The sequence below is a fragment of the Oncorhynchus clarkii genome, chromosome 33 (genome assembly GCF_045791955.1).
Source record: "Oncorhynchus clarkii lewisi isolate Uvic-CL-2024 chromosome 33, UVic_Ocla_1.0, whole genome shotgun sequence".
NCBI lineage: Eukaryota > Metazoa > Chordata > Actinopteri > Salmoniformes > Salmonidae > Oncorhynchus > Oncorhynchus clarkii.
In genome coordinates this window covers 5,453,177-5,465,545 of record NC_092179.1, presented here as the reverse complement: position 1 = coordinate 5,465,545, position 12,369 = coordinate 5,453,177, and positions in this window count along the sequence as shown.

Here is a 12,369-nt window from a genome sequence, read left to right as displayed (position 1 = left end):
ACAGAGAGACACACCACAGTGTGGCTTTCATCCGACAACGCTTTTGGTGGTCTTCCATGGTTCCTGATGTCTCCGCATTCATCGCCGCCTGCACTGTGTGTGCACAAAACAAGACTCCGCAACTCCGGCTGGCCTTCTTCAACCACTCCCTTTTTTAATAAAGCTCCAGCAGTGTGTATGTGTAGGTTAATAAAACTCCAGCAGTGTGTATGTGTAGGTTAATAAAACTCCAGCAGTGTGTACTGTATGTGTAGGTTAATAAAACTCCAGCAGTGTGTACTGTATGTGTAGGTTAATAAAGCTCCAGCAGTGTGTACTGTATGTGTAGGTTAATAAAGCTCCAGCAGTGTGTATGTGTAGGTTAATAAAGCTCCAGCAGTGTGTATGTGTAGGTTAATAAAACTCCAGCAGTGTGTACTGTATGTGTGGGTTAATAAAACTCCAGCAGTGTGTATGTGTAGGTTAATAAAGCTCCATCAGTGTGTATGTGTAGGTTAATAAAGCTCCAGCAGTGTGTATGTGTAGGTTAATAAAGCTCCAGCAGTGTGTATGTGTAGGTTAATACAACTCCAGCAGTGTGTATGTGTAGGTTAATAAAGCTCCAGCAGTGTGTACTGTATGTGTAGGTTAATAAAACTCCAGCAGTGTGTATGTGTAGGTTAATAAAACTCCAGCAGTGTGTATGTGTAGGTTAATAAAACTCCAGCAGTGTGTACTGTGTAGGTTAATAAAACTCCAGCAGTGTGTATGTGTAGGTTAATAAAGCTCCAGCAGTGTGTACTGTATGTGTAGGTTAATAAAGCTCCAGCAGTGTGTACTGTATGTGTAGGTTAATAAAGCTCCAGCAGTGTGTACTGTATGTGTAGGTTAATAAAACTCCAGCAGTGTGTATGTGTAGGTTAATAAAGCTCCAGCAGTGTGTATGTGTAGGTTAATAAAGCTCCAGCAGTGTGTACTGTATGTGTAGGTTAATAAAGCTCCAGCAGTGTGTACTGTATGTGTAGGTTAATAAAGCTCCAGCAGTGTGTATGTGTAGGTTAATAAAGCTCCAGCAGTGTGTATGTGTAGGTTAATAAAGCTCCAGCAGTGTGTACTGTATGTGTAGGTTAATAAAGCTCCAGCAGTGTGTACTGTATGTGTAGGTTAATAAGACTCCAGCAGTGTGTATGTGTATAGTTAATAAAGCTCCAGCAGTGTGTACTGTATGTGTAGGTTAATAAAGCTCCAGCAGTGTGTACTGTATGTGTAGGTTAATACAACTCCAGCAGTGTGTATGTGTAGGTTAATAAAGCTCCAGCAGTGTGTATGTGTAGGTTAATAAAACTCCAGCAGTGTGTACTGTATGTGTAGGTTAATAAAGCTCCAGCAGTGTGTATGTGTAGGTTAATAAAACTCCAGCAGTGTGTATGTGTAGGTTAATAAAGCTCCAGCAGTGTGTACTGTATGTGTAGGTTAATAAAGCTCCAGCAGTGTGTATGTGTAGGTTAATAAAGCTCCAGCAGTGTGTATGTGTAGGTTAATAAAACTCCAGCAGTGTGTACTGTATGTGTAGGTTAATAAAACTCCAGCAGTGTGTACTGTATGTGTAGGTTAATAAAGCTCCAGCAGTGTGTATGTGTATGTTAATAAAACTCCAGCAGTGTGTATGTGTAGGTTAATAAAGCTCCAGCAGTGTGTATGTGTAGGTTAATAAAGCTCCAGCAGTGTGTACTGTATGTGTAGGTTAATAAAGCTCCAGCAGTGTGTACTGTATGTGTAGGTTAATAAAGCTCCAGCAGTGTGTATGTGTAGGTTAATAAAGCTCCATCAGTGTGTAATAATAAAGCTCCAGCAGTGTGTATGTGTAGGTTAATAAAGCTCCAGCAGTGTGTACTGTATGTGTAGGTTAATAAAGCTCCATCAGTGTGTATGTGTAGGTTAATAAAGCTCCAGCAGTGTGTACTGTATGTGTAGGTTAATAAAGCTCCAGCAGTGTGTATGTGTAGGTTAATAAAGCTCCATCAGTGTGTATGTGTAGGTTAATAAAGCTCCAGCAGTGTGTAAGTGTAGGTTAATAAAACTCCAGCAGTGTGTATGTGTAGGTTAATAAAGCTCCAGCAGTGTGTACTGTATGTGTAGGTTAATAAAACTCCAGCAGTGTGTATGTGTAGGTTAATAAAGCAGTGTGTATGTGTAGGTTAATAAAACCAGCAGTGTGTATGTGTAGGTTAATAAAACTCCAGCAGTGTGTACTGTATGTGTAGGTTAATAAAGCTCCAGCAGTGTGTATGTGTAGGTTAATAAAGCTCCAGCAGTGTGTATGTGTAGGTTAATAAAACTCCAGCAGTGTGTACTGTATGTGTAGGTTAATAAAGCTCCAGCAGTGTGTATGTTGTGTAGGTAATAACTCCAGCAGTGTGTATGTGTAGGTTAATAAAGCTCCAGCAGTGTGTACTGTATGTGTAGGTTAATAAAGCTCCAGCAGTGTGTACTGTATGTGTAGGTTAATAAAGCTCCAGCAGTGTGTATGTGTAGGTTAATAAAGCTCCAGCAGTGTGTATGTGTAGGTTAATAAAACTCCAGCAGTGTGTACTGTATGTGTAGGTTAATAAAGCTCCATCAGTGTGTACTGTATGTGTAGGTTAATAAAGCTCCAGCAGTGTGTATGTGTATGTTAATAAAACTCCAGCAGTGTGTACTGTATGTGTAGGTTAATAAAACTCCAGCAGTGTGTATGTGTAGGTTAATAAAACTCCAGCAGTGTGTACTGTATGTGTAGGTTAATAAAGCTCCAGCAGTGTGTATGTGTAGGTTAATAAAGCTCCAGCAGTGTGTATGTGTAGGTTAATAAAACTCCAGCAGTGTGTATGTGTAGGTTAATAAAGCTCCAGCAGTGTGTACTGTATGTGTATGTTAATAAAACTCCAGCAGTGTGTATGTGTAGGTTAATAAAACTCCAGCAGTGTGTATGTGCAGGTTAATAAAGCTCCATCAGTGTGTATGTGTAGGTTAATAAAGCTCCAGCAGTGTGTATGTGTAGGTTAATAAAACTCCAGCAGTGTGTATGTGTAGGTTAATAAAGCTCCAGCAGTGTGTACTGTATGTGTAGGTTAATAAAGCTCCAGCAGTGTGTATGTGTAGGTTAATAAAGCTCCAGCAGTGTGTATGTGCAGGTTAATAAAACTCCAGCAGTGTGTATGTGTAGGTTAATAAAACTCCAGCAGTGTGTATGTGTAGGTTAATAAAACTCCAGCAGTGTGTATGTGTAGGTTAATAAAACTCCAGCAGTGTGTACTGTATGTGTAGGTTAATAAAGCTCCAGCAGTGTGTATGTGTAGGTTAATAGAACTCCAGCAGTGTGTATGTGTAGGTTAATAGAACTCCAGCAGTGTGTATGTGTAGGTTAATAAAACTCCAGCAGTGTGTATGTGTAGGTTAATAAAGCTCCAGCAGTGTGTACTGTATGTGTAGGTTAATAAAGCTCCAGCAGTGTGTATGTGTAGGTTAATAAAACTCCAGCAGTGTGTATGTGTATGTTAATAAAACTCCAGCAGTGTGTATCTTTCCTCCACCAGTGTAACACTATGCCATCCTCCACCAGTGTAACACTGAGCCATCCTCCACCAGTGTAACACTGAGCCATCCTCCTGTCTTCCTCCACCAGTGTAACACTTAGCCTCTTTAGACATATTTCAGAAAAGTTGGACAAATATGACAGCTCTGTTTATTAATCTCAATACATTTATAAAATGTGTCACTTGAAATGAATGTATCAAAATATTATTGTAATTTGATGCTGACTTTTACATTTTCTGAAACCCCAGAAAGGTGTTTTCACAACAGGATACAGGATAGGAACATTCCATTCCAGATAACCAATGGATATACAGGATATGTATAGTTTAGTTTTTAATTATATTCATGGGACAGTTGTTGTCCGGTCCTCTGGCAGTCTCTATGGGGGTGCCACAGGGTTCAATTCTCGGGCCGACTCTTTTCTCTGTATATATCAATGATGTTGCTCTTGCTGCGGGCGATTCCCTGATCCACCTCTACCCAGACGACACCATTCTGTATACTTACGGCCCTTCCTTGGACACTGTGCTATCTAACCTCCAAACGAGCTTCAATGCCATACAACGCTCCTTCCGTGGCCTCCAACTGCTCTTAAACGCTAGTAAAACCAAATGCATGCTTTTCAACCGTTCGCTGCCTGCATCACCACCCTGGATGGTTCCGACCTAGAATTTGTGGACATCTATAAGTACCTAGGTGTCTGGCTAGACTGTAAACTCTCCTTCCAGACTCATATCAAACATCTCCAATCTAAAATCAAATCTAGAGTCGCTTTCTATTCCGCAACAAAGCCTCCTTCACTCACGCCGCCAAACTTACCCTAGTAAAACTGACTAACCTACCGATCCTCGACTTTGGCGATGTCATCTACAAAATAGCTTCCAATACTCTACTCAGCAAACTGGATGCAGTTTATCACAGTGTCATCTGTTTTGTTACTAAAGCACCTTATACCACCCACCACTGCGACCTGTATGCTCTAGTCGGCTGGCCCTCGCTACATATTTGTCGCCAGACCCACTGGCTCCAGGTCGTCTACAAGTCCATGCTAGGTAAAGCTCCGCCTTATCTCAGTTCACTGGTCACGATGGCAACACCCACCCGTAGCACGCGCTCCAGCAGGTGTATCTCACTGATCATCCCTAAAGCCAACACCTCATTTGGCCGCCTTTCGTTCCAGTTCTCTGCTGCCTGTGACTAGAACGAATTGCAAAAATCGCTGAAGTTGGAGACTTTTGTCTCCCTCCCCAGCTTCAAGCATCTGCTATCTGAGCAGCTAACCGATCGCTGCAGCTGTACATAGTTTATCGGTAAATAGCCCACCAAATTTACCTACCTCATCCCCATACTGTTTATATTTATTTACTTTTTTGCTCTTTTGCACACCAGTATCTCTACCTGTACATGACCATCTGATCATTTATCACACCAGTGTTAATCTGCAAAATTTTAATTATTCGCCTACCTCCCCATGCCTTTTGCACACAATGTGTATAGACTCTCTTTTTTTCTACTGTGTTATTGACTTGTTAATTGTTTACTCCATGTGTTGTCTGTTCACACTGCTATGCTTTATCTTGGCCAGGTCGCAGTTGTAAATGAGAACTGGTTCTCAACTAGCCTACCTGGTTAAATAAAGGTGAAATAAAAACATAAAAAATAAAAACAGGATAAGAAAAAAAAGCGCAATCAAGAGATCCAGTATATGAATGTATTTGTTTAATTCTTCATCTTTCCACAGACTTTGTGAGTCCACGAAGAGAGGAATACACCTTAGATCACAAAATAAAGATTTTGTTGGTTTCTCGACCCATTAAAGTGTACAGTACTGGGACCCTGTTGAAGCCTAGTGTGTTAAGATATAGTACTCTCGCTCTCTTCATTAGGCCCTAATCTATGGATTTCACATGACTGGGCAGGCTCGCAGCCATGGGTGGGCCTGGGAGGGCATAGTCCCACCCACCTGGGAGCCAGGCCTTCTCACTGTGGAGCCAGGCCCAGCCAATCAGAATACCGCAGACCACGTTTTTCCCACAGGTGAAGAAGCCGGATGTCCTGGGCTGGCGTGGTTACACGTGGTCACAAATTTACCACAGTTTGGGGTTGTGATCTATTGGGGAATGGAGATCCATCATGGGGTTGTGGGTAGTGATCTATTGGGGGAATGGATATCCATCATAGGGTTGTGGGTAGTGATCTGTGTTGGTAATCCTGTCTCCGGATTACATCTTCAAACTAAGGGCAACCGTGGTATGGCATTCCTGACAGGGCGATGCGTCCATCATGCATGATGGTATCTACAGGTAAGATAGTCTAGCGTTACTAGCTACATTTTCAGATGTATACATATTACACGCTTCTAATTTTTACAAAGTGGTTTCATTTCAAGCTGATGTGTACTGTTAGCTAGATAACGTTAGCTGGCTGGCTCCCTAGCTGACGTTATTATTCATATTCCAGAGCCGTATTCATACAGGGTAGTAACAGGCAAAGCACTTCTGGACAGCGATTACTCACCTCAAACTGGATTAAGCTTTTCCTTTAACGAGTCTGACGCGAATTATATACTGCTTCCTAGGGAATAGGCCCAAATCCCCATCATTTGCATGAATAAAAGACGTAGAAAAAGGGGGCGGAAGTCGAGCTTCCTTCTGAGAATTCGTTGTCGAGCGAATAAACCCCCACACCCACATTCTATTGGCCAACGTGCAATCATTGGAAATTAAAATTGATGACCAATGATCAAGACTTTCCTACCAATGGGACATTAACTAAACTGTAATATCTTATGTTTCACAGAGTCGTGGGTGACTGCTGACTCGGATAATATAGAGCTGGCAGGATTTTCCATACACCGGCAAAACAGAGACGCTACGTCTGGTAAGACGAGGGGTGGGGGTGAGTGTCTATTTGTCAATAACAGCTAGAGCGCAATGTCTAATATTAATGAAGTAGAGTACCTTATGATAAGCTTTAGACCACACTATCTACCAAGAGAGTTCTCATCTATATTATTTGTAGCAGTCTGCTTACCACCACAAACTGATGCTGGCACTTAGATCGCACTCAACTGTGTAAGGTTATAAGCAAACAATAAATGGCTCATCCAGAAGCGGCACTCCCAGTGTCCGGGGACTTTAATGCAGGTAAACTTAAATCCGTTTCACCTCATTTCTACCAGAATGTCACTTGTGCAACCAGAGGGAAAATAACTCTAGACCACCTATACTCCACACACAGCGATGCAGACAAAGCTCTCCCCCGCCCTACATTTGGCAAATCTGACAATAATTATATCCTTCTGAATCCTGCTTACAAGCAAAAACTAAAGCAGGAAGTACCAGTGACTCACTTAATATGTATGTGGTCAGATGTGGTGGATGCTACGCTACAGGACTGTTTTGCTAGCACAGACTGGAATGTGTTCCTTAAAACTGGTCAACATTCACAAAGCTGCGGGGCCAGAAGGATTACCAAAATGTGTACTCAAAGCATATGTGGACCATCTGGCAAGTGTCGTCACTGACATTTTCAACCTCTCCCTCACCGAGTCTGTAATACCTACATCTTTCAAGCAGACCACCATAGTCCCTGTGCCCAAGGAAGCGAAGGTAACCTGCCTCAATTATTGCCGCCCCGTAGCACTCACGTTGGTAGCCATATGAAGTGCTTTGAAAGACTGGTCATGGCTCACATCAACAGCATCCTCCCGGATACCCTAGACCCACTCAAATTTGCATACCGCCCCAACAGATCCACAGATGATGCAAACTCAATTGCACTCTACACTGCCCTTTCCCAACTGGACAAAAGGAACGCCTATGTGAGAATGGGCCTAAAAGATTTTAAAACCATTTTCACAAAAAAAGTGCAGATTTTTTTATTCATAATCGTGACCCAGAAACATTGACTCCGGTTATGCCGAACTAGCGGCATTCCGGGTAGGCCGAAAAAAAGATTTTAATACCATTTTCATCAAAAAGTGTTGAATTTGTTTTTTCATATTCGTGATCCAGAAACGGTGACTCCGGTGATGCCGAACGAGCAACATTCCGGATAGGCCTAAAAAAAAGATTTCAAAATAATTTTCACGATAGAGTGCTTAATTTTGGGGGGATATTCGGGACACAGAAACTGTGACTCCGGTCATGCCGAACTAGCGACATTCTGGAAAGGCCTAAAAAAAGATTTAAAACCATTTTCACAAAAAAGTGCTAAAAAAAAATGTATAATAGTGACCTTGAAATGGTGACTCCGGTCATGCCGAACTAGCTACATTCTGGATAGGAAAAAAAATATTTTAAAACCATTTTCACAAAAAAGTACAGATTTTTTTTCTTATTTTCCTGACCCAGAAACAGTGACTACGGTCATGTCAAACTAGCGACATTCTGGGTATGGCAAAAAAAATATTTTAAAACCGTTTTCATCAAAAAGTGTTGAATTTGTTTTTTCATATTCGTGACCCAGAAACTGTGACTCCGGTGATGCCGAACTAGAAACATTCCGGATAGGCCTAAAAAAATATTTTAAAACCATTTTCACGATAGTGCTCTTTTTTTTTTTTTTTGATAATCGTGACTTAGAAACGGTGACTCCGGTCATGCCGAACTAGCTACATTCTGGATAGAAACAAAAAAAATTTAAAAACATTTTCACGAAAAAGGGCAGATTTGTTTTTTCATATTCTTGACCCAGAAACGGTGACTCCGGTCTTGCCGAATAAGCAACATTCCGGATAGGCCTAAAAAATGTTTTCACAAATCATTTTAACGATAAAAAAATAAATAATCATATTCGTGACCCAGAAATGGTAATGTTATATAAATATTCATACACATAGCTCATATAAACAAAGACATTCCGTCGTAAGAACACATACACCCAGCCATAAGACTGACCCCATCTTCCTTGTATAAACACACATCTCATCTCCCTCTAACTGGCCGGTCCCAAGAGCAAAGGACTTTTGCTGTGCACCAATGGGGCCCGCTCTGGCTAGAGCAAGGCCCGCCTCCAACCCTCCGACCAGTCAAGAAGACCGAAACGACAAGACTCCACCTACTTTATTCTATGTATAAAAATGAATGTAACCGTAGTATAAGGCCTCTTTTTCACCTGGCTCCTTGCCGAGTTATGTGAACTAGGTCCGTGCACGTAAAACTGCAAGATACAAGATATCTCTGACTCATTAAAACTGTCTTTTGTTACAACTGAAATCCACTCTGTCCAGCGTCCGTGATTTGGTCTCAACTCTCCAGTATTTAAACACTAACAGTAACCGGTCATGCCGAACTAGCGACATTCTGGATAAGCCGAAAAAAGATTTTAAAACCATTTTGTTTATGGAAAACTGTTTGTAACTGTATTTCATGGTTGCAGCTTGCTGAAAATTGTCCACAGTGTTCCTATCATCTATTTTAAAACAGTACTGCAAAAAAAAATACTTACAGAGTGCATCAATCATGATTTAGGCCTAGTTTATGGAAAAGTGTTTATAATTGTATTTCATGGTTGCAACTTGCTGAAAATTGTCCACATTGTTCCTATCATCTAATTTAAAGAGTACTGCAAAATATTTTAGTCTTTGTCCACAGTGTTCCTATCATCTAATTTAAAGAGTACTGCAAAAAAAATTATTACAGAGTAAATCAAACATGATTTAGACCTTGTTTATGTAAAACTGTTTATAACTGTATTTCATGGTTGCAGCTTGCTGAAAATTGTCCAGTGTTCCTATCATCTAGTTTAAACAGTACTGCAAAAAATGTTATTACAGAGTAAATCAAACATGATTTAGACCTTGTTTATGTAAAACTGTATTTCATGGTTGCAGCTTGCTGAAAATTGTCCAGTGTTCCTATCATGTAGTTTAAACAGTATTGCAAAGAAAATGCTTACAGAGTGCATCAAACATGATTGAGACCATGGTTATGGAAAACTTTTTATAACTGTATTTCATGGTTGCAAATTGCTGAAAATTGTCCTCAGTGTTCCTATCATCTAGTTTAAACAGTACTGCAAAAAAAAAATACTTACAGAGTGCATCAAACGTGATTTAGACCTTGTCTATGGAAAACTGTTTATAACTGTATTTCATGGTTGCAACTTGCTAAAAATTGTCCAGAATGTTCCTATCATCTAGTTTAAACTCCGCATTATTTTAAATTTTTGTTCGCACTTCAATGCTAAAAATAATCTGGTTAGTAGAGAATGGTTTCGATCCATCGACCTAAGGGTTATGGGCCCAGCACGCTTCCGCTGCGCCACTCTGCTTTCAGCCACTTCAGAAAAGACTAGAACTCCCAATCCATGGCTTAGGAGGCCAGTGTCTTAGGCCACTGGGGTACTGTGTAATCAGTATGACCTATACGAACTGATGGAAGAGGTAAAAAAATGTATACTGGCACTTACACATGCAATGAAACTTCACATTTTATTTTATTTTTGTTCGCACTTCAATGCTAAAAATAAGCTGGTTAGCAGAGAATGGTTTCAATTCATCAACCTCTAGGTTATGGGCACAGCACGCTTCCACTGCGCCGCTCTGCTTTCAGCCACTTCAGAAAAGACTAGAACTTCCAATCAATGGCTTAGGAGGCCAGTGTCTTCTGCCACTGGGGTTATGTGTAATCAGTATGACCTATATGAACTGATGGAAGAGGTAAAAAAAAAATTAATGGCACTTCCACATGCCCATTAAACTACGCATTATTTAAAATTTTCGTTCGCACTTCAATGCTAAAAATAATATTTTTAGCGGAGAATGGTTTTGATCCATCGACCTCTGGGTTATGGGCCCAGCTCACTTTAGCTGCGCCACTCTGATTTCAGCCACTTCAGAAAAGACTAGAACTCACAATCCATGGCTCAGGAGGCCAGTCTCTTCGGCCACTGGGGTACTGTGTAATTAGTATGACCAATACGAACTGATGGAAGAGGCTAAAAACAATTATAATGGCACTTACACATGTAATGGATTCATTTTATTTATATTTCTGTCTTGTGTAACTCTTCTACTTGGCTGGTTAATGTTTGTAATGATTTGTCTGCTGGGCTATGTTCTCAAATAATCGTAAAGTATGCTTTCGCCATAAAGCATTTTTTAAATCTGACACCGTGGTTGGATTCACAAGAAGTTCATCTTTAAACCATGTAAAATATGTTTTGTTTTCAGAATTTTTATAATGAGCATTTTTGTATTTGAATTTGGCGCTCTGCAATCTCACTGGATGTTGGCCAGGTGGGACGCGTCCCACATACCCTAGAGGTTAACAGCAGGATGTCAGCCGTCCCTAACGGCACCATCCTGAGCGTGGCACAGGGGCAAGCTGTCATCACCTCTCTCATTGTGGGGTTTCTGACCATCCCTAACAACATTCTGTACTTCATCAACAACAAGCATGGTACGAGAACCACGGGCAAGCTGGACGCAGATTCCACGTCGTCACCTCCTTCCGAAGGCAGACCTCACTACGAGTACGCTTACATCCACTCGGGGATAGCCCTCATCACGCTTGGGTGCCTGGCCATGGTCGGGAGTATAGTGCTCAGCTACTTCGCCTCCAAGAGCAAACGGAAAATGGACGACGCCAAGGTAGGGCAGTGGTAGACTGTGTCCAGACACTCATTCTTGAAGAAAGGGTAAATGCAGCAGCACACCAGGCATCTAGCGAATGACAGAGATGCGCGTTATTACTTTCATAATGACAACTGGGTACCACAGAAATTAGAAAAGAATCATATCAAGACTATCAGTGGAGTCGGCAGTGGAATATGAGGAGCAGAATGAATGGTTTCTGGAGTCTGAATCCAACATGGTTGTGATGAACAATGTAATCAAAGAGACATACAGTCAAAACAGCGGTTGTGAGAGTGTGAGAGGACTATGTGTGCTTCAGAGATAGATAAGTGTTATCTAGGTAACTTCCCACTACAATCACCCTTCCTATCAAGCTGACTTCTCTTGTGCACTGTCACAGTGTAGTGCACATCACCGTTCAGGCGCTTTATATCAGGGCCAGGATAGTCCACGACACCACCAATGTGACTGGGTACGGAGCGAGGATCGAGTTGAGAAGAATGTGAGAAATAGAACAAAACCAAGGAGAAAACAACAAGAAACAACAAGGGAGGCAGGCTTGTCATATTGGGTCGCAGCCGACACCGAAAGGTTCAGAAGGAGGCTACACCATTTAAAGCCCACAATATCTAGATGTCTATAGGAGGGTCACCGGGACCACATGAGGAACTGTATAACGGTTAAGCTCGAGAGCGCGTGTCACTGAGCGCTCCTCTCCCGTCACATCCCAGTATTTACAAACAGCTTCCTCAGCAAGCCGTCTCATGGTTTAGTACCAGAAGTCATACCCACGGCAAAAGAAGTAAAGAAAGTGATGCTGGGGAAACATCTCGGTGCAGCAAACTCTGCCCAGTCAGTCACTCTCGCTCCCCGTTCTCACCAAACCCCTCGGATAACCGAAGCAGACCTCCTATCCTCTCCTCCCTAGTAACCCACCATCTACACCAGGATCCCACCGAATCGACTAACGCAATGGCCACTTGGTACAACTGCCTCCTGAAGAATTGGACCCTGACAGATCACGAGAAGGAAAACCTGGACCGTTTCAACGTGAGATCCGTCATCCACAACAGAGTTGATGTAATGATAGGACCCAAGGAAAGTCCCTTCACCAGACCCATGTACGTGGAGTTGACGCACTACCACCATCTCGACGCCCTATTAGCCATGATCGCGTGCTACGTCTACCCGACAGTGAAAAGCTTGTGCGACTATCCTGTGAGACACGTGCA